At 42.6% G+C, this 5,775-nt stretch overlaps 1 pseudogene; it reads left to right on the top strand.

Annotated features, from left to right (window-relative positions):
- The first annotated feature begins 3,245 nt into the window (after positions 1 to 3,245).
- On the top strand, positions 3,246 to 4,349 carry LOC108372937 (uncharacterized; annotated as a pseudogene).
- The last annotated feature ends 1,426 nt before the right edge of the window (positions 4,350 to 5,775 follow it).

Here is a 5,775-nt window from a genome sequence, read left to right as displayed (position 1 = left end):
ACACAAAAGGAGTTATAATAAAATATCAAATTCAAGGTGAAAGTGATATGAACTTAAAATTGTGCACCGAAAAACTTGTATTAAGCAAGTGCTTCGCTTTAAATAAATCACCTTGCAACAACAACAACACCTGATCACTTCAAAATGGCGATATCTTCGGTGTATCTTAATAGCGAATGTGGAAAACAAAAAAAACAAAACGAACGGTTTGCAAATTTTTCATGAAGTTCAAAGCAAATTAAATCTTTTTTACCCTTTTTCTCACAAATTCACCCGCGATATTTTTGTTTGACACTCGATTTTATAAATAATGTTTGAAAGTGCACTGAGGTGTGAAATCAAAACCGCGTACCTTTGTAAATAGAAGTGCTGCTTTTGTGATAAAATAAGTTGCTGGAACTGTCGCTGCTGTGGCAAATGTAGCGATCAAGTGGCAGTGTATCCTATGTCCTTTTGCGGTGTATCAATAATAAAAAAGCCTTCAACTGGCAGATGATCCTGTTGCAAATTGTGGTAATGTGGCGACCAAGCGGCAGTGGTGCGTGTGGACTGTATTTTTTGGCGCTGTGGAGTACTCGTACTCGGAGGTCAATTTCTCGGTTGAGAAGGACCAATATTTACGCGCCGGCGTCTTGGAATTGTTAAGGCGCTCGCACGCAAAGAAAATAAGTGACAAAAAGCAACAGCGTATTAGTATTTAATGGTTAACAATAATAACAAATGTTTGCTTTATTTGGTGAGAAAAAATGTTTAATAAAACAGAGTGAATTTCAGTATAGATTTTGCTAATAGCTTGATGAAATTACCTTGCTGACGTGGTGTGGTGGCTGGCAGTCACTCTGCTGGTCTTCTAGGAAGTGAAGGAGTGCCAACAAACGAAAAAGGGTTTGAGCCCGCCGAACAGTAACCTTCCTTGAGTTTCCCCTCAACTCAGTTACCGTACGGCGGGGCATATTGTTAACGGCTGGAATGTTAGCCGTATCTTATATATGTGTGCACTCAGATACAAAATTATTTAACGCACATTAGGGTGGTGCAGCATATTTAGGTATGGGCCTAAACATTAGTTAGTANCTGGCAGTCACTCTGCTGGTCTTCTAGGAAGTGAAGGAGTGCCAACAAACGAAAAAGGGTTTGAGCCCGCCGAACATTAACCTTCCTTGAGTTTCCCCTCANAAAAAACAACAGCGTATTAGTATTTAATGGTTAACAATAATAACAAATGTTTGCTTTATTTGTTGAGAAAAAATGTTTAATAAAACAGAGTGAATTTAAACATAGATTTTGCTAATAGCTTGATGAAATTACCTTGCTGACGTGGTGTGGTGGCTGGCAGTCACTCTGCTGGTCTTCTAGGAAGTGAAGGAGTGCCAACAAACGAAAAAGGGTTTGAGCCCGCCGAACAGTAACCTTCCTTGAGTTTCCCCTCAACTGAGTTACCGTACGGCGGGGCATATTGTTAACGGCTGGAATGTTAGCCGTATCTTATATATGTGTGCACTCAGATACAAAATTATTTAACGCACATTAGGGTGGTGCAGCATATTTAGGTATGGGCCTAAACATTAGTTGTATTAAGCATACGCTCAGTGGCTAAGGAACAAAAAAAATAATGCAAATATAAATTTTTTATAAGGCAAAACTTAGTTACTAACTAATTAATAAATGTGTTTAAAACTAATTTATCGAACTTATATAAACTGAGTTCCAATAAGCTAATATTTTGGAACCCACCTTCGAAATTTCAACGAAATCCGACAAGATTTGATGAAAATATACCTATTTGTTAATAAAGATGCATCTAAAATCTGTTGTTTCCGGAAAACAAACAACAGCGTTGAGCGACTTCTAAATCTTGTTCAAATAAGCTGAAATTTGAGGAGGAACTTTTCTTCCCTCTTGTCTTCAAGGATCCGAACGTTCTCAGTCGAAATTCAAAAAGTTCCAATTTTGAATCACCCTAATGTACACATGTCAATTTGTGCAAATTAAAATGAAATAAAAAAGAAAGCGAGTTTATAAAAGCGTGGTAAAAGGAAATTTTAATAAGCACGACGGAGTTCCGGTTGAACGATTCGTCAGAGGATGAGGGCTTAAAAACTGGCCAGGAGCAGAAAATGTGAGAGTTTAAGTGCAGTCTTTCGAACATATTTTGATATACAATATATTTAAGATATTTTGTGATCCAAATCTATTTAAAATATGTGAAGACCCCAAGTCCCTACACTCAGGGACTTCACAATTGGCTCTCACATTTAATGAAATTGAATTGTTGAGTTTTTACATTATATATATATATATATATACATGTACGTAGAATTTTCCATAATTGTTATTATATATATATACATTAATACATGTATGTAGACCTGAATTGTATTTATCTACTTATATATATACATATTAAATGAATTGTTGGATATATATATTTATATTCGTGAAATTGACATACATATGTACATATTTATGTTGAGGTTTGAAGTACATACATACGTACTAATGAAGCAGCAAGTAAAATGAAATAAGCAAAATGTTAGCAACAATATTGTTAGGATAACTGTCTGCCTGCGTGATAAATAGAGCAGCAATTGGAATTAAAAAGGACTTCTGGTAGAGTAGTCGTATACTCTAGTCGATCGTGCAAACGCAGATTGGAATGGCTAAACAACGATTGTGAAGACTAAGTTGCTTAGTAGGTAGGTATATGGTGTGACGTGAAAACGCTGCCAAAGCAATACGTTATATTGGTGTGACGTGAAAACGCTGCCAAGTAGTACTTATATGGTGTGACGTGGAAACGCCGCCAAGGAAATGCGTTATATTGGTGTGACGTGCAAACGCTGCCAGCTAAATAGCGAAATGAAGAAGCGTCACTATAAGAATCATTGGCGTATTTATTTTAACGTTTGGATAAGGGAACCCAACATCCGACTGAGCCACAGCCCAGCTATAGACCGGATAAACCGGGTTCGTTACAATTGGCGCCCAACGTGGGGCCCTTAAAAATAAAGGAAGCAGTAAGGGCCAAGGAGGAGAACTCACAGATAACAAAAGTGAAGTGAAGTGATTTGGAAAACTACCAAGCAAGAGTGCAAAGACACCTTTAAAGTGATAGAGACACAGGGTAAAGCCCAGAAATTAAGAACTGTGAGAGTAATCAAACATTCCTTACCAATAAGAGGGTAACGTGAAACAAAGGGGCATAAACAAAAAAATAAAATAAAAATAAAAATAGAAATAAAAAAATGGTGAAAACAAAGTGGGTGTACTACTTAAATAAAGGGGAGCGTATGACCTATACGACGGAGTTCGGCGATCGGGTCACTGATTTAGCGCTTAAACATACGAGGTCTACAAGCGCGGGGAACGCACCAACGCTGAAGAGACCCGAAGTGCACCTACTACCGCCTACACAACAACCCATCAACGACGACAGCACAAGAGGAACGCCGAACGTGCACATGTATCCAGTATACGTCGACTCACAACGATCAGCCCCAACTATCATGGACCGCGTACGCAAATGGGGCGTCAAATACGATGGCGGCAAGAACCCGCTGGGTTTCATCAACGCGTCGAAGAATTAGCCGACGGGTACGAGATAGAAAGAGACGCACTTCCACGAGCATTAGTCGAGTTATTTAAGGATAGAGCCCTGGTCTGGTTACGAAACAATCACGGTCACTGGAGAGACTGGGAGACGTGTAAGCGAGATTTCCTGAAGTTCTTCTTGAATTCCCGGTATTTCGAAAGACTCGATGATGAGATACGGCAGCGTGTTCAACGGCCCAGAGAGGCATTTAAAGACTATGTACTAGCGCTACAAGGGCTAATGCGTCATTCCGACTATACGGAGGCACAAAATCTGCGGCGCATCTATAAGAACTGCCGAAGCGAATACCAGCTGTACATTAAACAAACCGAGTTCAACACTCTTGGAGAGTTGGTAAGTCTGGCAGAAGACTACGAGAATATTGTAGCAGAGAAGGAGTCGCAACGAGCATTGCCCCGCGCAATAACGCCGAGAGGAAATGAAGAGCGCAACTACACTACCCGAGAGGAGCAGAGAAGAGAGAGGTATACGACGCCAGCGAGACGGCACGATGGAGGCGATTATGCGCCACCTACGGGACACCAACGTAAAAGCGAAGAATATAGCCGAGTAAACCCACGAACGGCGTGCAGACGATGCGGCGAAGACGGACATTTCGCCTACGAATGTCGCAACAATATCCCGCAATTCTGTTGGACGTGTGGTCGGCGGAACATTCGAACTTCAGACTGTTGCCGTGGGAAACAGGGAAACGGCCAAGGATCCCATTCGCGACGAAGAGTGGGGTCTCCAGTAATGCAACCCCAGTCAATGTAACACCAATTCTTAAGCAAGCGGAAGGGCGAGTAATCGCGAGAGCAACAGCGGATGGTAGAGTAGTAATAGCAGCGGGTTCCCAAGAACCCGAAAATGCAGGAGGTAATAAACAGGCAGATCGACGAGTTAATAGAGAAGCAGTGCATCGAGCCTTCCCATAGCCCACACAGCGCGCCAATCGTGCTCGTAAAGAAGAAAAATGGAAAGTGGAGACTTTGCGTGGACTATCGGCAACTTAACTCGCGATCGGTACCGGATGCGTACCCACTCCCACGAATCCAACATATTTTAGACCGCCTGAGAAGCGCTAAATTCATTAGCAGCCTCGACTTGAAGAATGGGTACTGGCAAATCCCGATGGAAGAGAGTAGTAAGGAGTATACTGCGTTCACTGTGCCAGGACGTGGCTTGTTCCAGTGGCGCGTAATGCCGTTCGGGCTACATTCAGCGCCTGCGACGTTTCAACGAGCACTGGACAAAGTCCGCACGCGTTTGCGTATCTGGACGATATTATTATCACGAGTGCGAGGCTAGGCCAACACATGGAACACCTTAAAGAAGTGTTTTGACGATTGCGACAGGCGAACCTCAAAATCAACTCAGAGAAGTGTGAGTTTTTCAAAAAGAGTTTGAAATACCTGGGTCATGTGGTGAGCGAAGAAGGGATTCACACCGATCCTGACAAGATTGCGGCGATTATAGAATTGATACCACTAACAAACACACGCGAGTTACGGCGCTTTCTGGGCGTAGCGTCATGGTATCGGCGATTTGTTCCGGATTTTTCGCACATTGCACACCCTCTGACGTCATTACTGAAGAAAGGAAGCCGATGGAAATGGGGCAATGAGCAGCAGACGGCCTTTGAAAAATTAAGGAGCGCACTAACGGAAGCACCGGTATTAGCCTGTCCAGATTTTTCCCAGCATTTCGCGCTACAAACCGACGCCAGCGTCTTTGGACTAGGTGCAGTACTGACACAGGAGTTAGACGGCGCGGAGCGAGTCATAGCCTACGCTAGTCGACGGCTGAACAAGGCAGAGCAAAACTACTCGGCGACTGAAAAGGAGTGTCTGGCCATTGTGTGGGCTATACGGAAAATGAGACCGTACCTGGAGGGTTACGCATTCACGGTTATCACCGACCACCTGTCCTTGAAATGGCTGAATGCGATCGAGAGTCCCTCAGGACGCATTGCAAGATGGGCACTAGAGCTCCAGGAACATACATTCGATGTAAAGTACCGCAAGAGTAAGTAGAACGTCGTTGCCGATGCACTGTCACGACAACCCCAAGACGTACAGCTCAACATATTAGTGCAGTATTGTTGCTAACATTTTGCTTATTTCCTTTTACTTGCTCCTACATTAGTACGTATGTATGTACTTCAAACCTCAACATAAATA

Source organism: Rhagoletis zephyria, unplaced genomic scaffold, assembly GCF_001687245.7.
Source record: "Rhagoletis zephyria isolate East Lansing unplaced genomic scaffold, Rhagoletis_zephyria_1.1 Rzeph_scaffold_06181, whole genome shotgun sequence".
NCBI lineage: Eukaryota > Metazoa > Arthropoda > Insecta > Diptera > Tephritidae > Rhagoletis > Rhagoletis zephyria.
This window is presented reverse-complemented; position numbering and strand designations above follow the sequence as displayed.